Source organism: Elephantulus edwardii, unplaced genomic scaffold (genome assembly GCF_000299155.1).
Source record: "Elephantulus edwardii isolate Elephantulus edwardi_28Jun2011 unplaced genomic scaffold, EleEdw1.0 scaffold00234, whole genome shotgun sequence".
NCBI lineage: Eukaryota > Metazoa > Chordata > Mammalia > Macroscelidea > Macroscelididae > Elephantulus > Elephantulus edwardii.
This window is the reverse complement of record NW_006399984.1, coordinates 1,813,765-1,814,703: the sequence shown is the minus strand read 5'-3', so window position 1 is coordinate 1,814,703 and position 939 is coordinate 1,813,765. Positions and strand designations below refer to the sequence as shown.

The window sequence follows — 939 nt, the reverse complement described above, 5'->3', positions numbered from 1 at the left end:
CATTTGCTGCTTGCTGTTCTGTTATATTTTGCTGTTCTTACTGGGGTGAGATGATATCTCATAGTTGTTTTGAGTCACTTGTGTTTTATAGCACTATTGGAATGCATAGTTTTGCTTGAACATTTTTAAATAAAAATAGGAAAAGTAGGGAAAGGAAAATAGTATTGATATTGAATATTTGTATTGTTGTTATTGTTATGTGCCATCAAGTCATCCGTGACTCATAGAGACCCTAGGTACATTAGTTCTGAAATCTGCCCTGTCATGAGCCCAGCCTCACCATCTCTGACAGACTTAATCCCATTTCTCCAGTTAGTGGGGGTCTTCCTCTTCCTCACTGTCCCTCCACCCTTCAAAGCATGATGTCCCTCTCCAAGGGCTGGTCATCCTGGCCATGTGCCCAAAGTATGTGAGATGGAGTTTCACTGCATTGAAACACATGATATTTGTCCCTTTGTGACTGAGATACCTCACTCAGCATAATGTCCTCCAGGTTCACCCATTTGGAATAATATTGCACGAGTTTCTTGTTTTTCAATGCGGTGTAGTATTCCATTTTGTGAATATACCTCAGCTTCTCTATCCGTTAATTTGTTGATGGGCACTTAGGTTGTTTCCAACTCTTTGCTATTGTAAGCAAAGCTGTGATAAACATGGGTGTGCATATATCTGCTTGGATGGCAGTTATGGTCTCTCTGGGATATTTTCCCAGTAATGGGATTGCTGGGTCAAATGGTATCTCTATTTACAACTTTTTGAGAAAGCGCCACACCGTTTTCTACAGTGGTTGCACAATTTTGCATTCCCACCAACAGTGAATATGAGTTACAGTTTCTCCACATCCTCGCCAGCATTTGTTGCTTGCTGTTCTGTTAAATTTTGCTATTCTGACTGGGGTGAGATGATATCACATAGTTGTTTTGATTTGCATCTCTCTTA

The 939-nt window shown here is 40.4% G+C and overlaps 1 protein-coding gene across 1 annotated transcript in view; it reads left to right on the top strand.

Annotated features, from left to right (window-relative positions):
• The window catches only part of OCA2 (oculocutaneous albinism II), a 569,803-nt gene that overhangs the window by 151,067 nt on the left and 417,797 nt on the right, over positions 1-939 (top strand). The gene's annotated exons all lie outside the window — the stretch shown is intronic.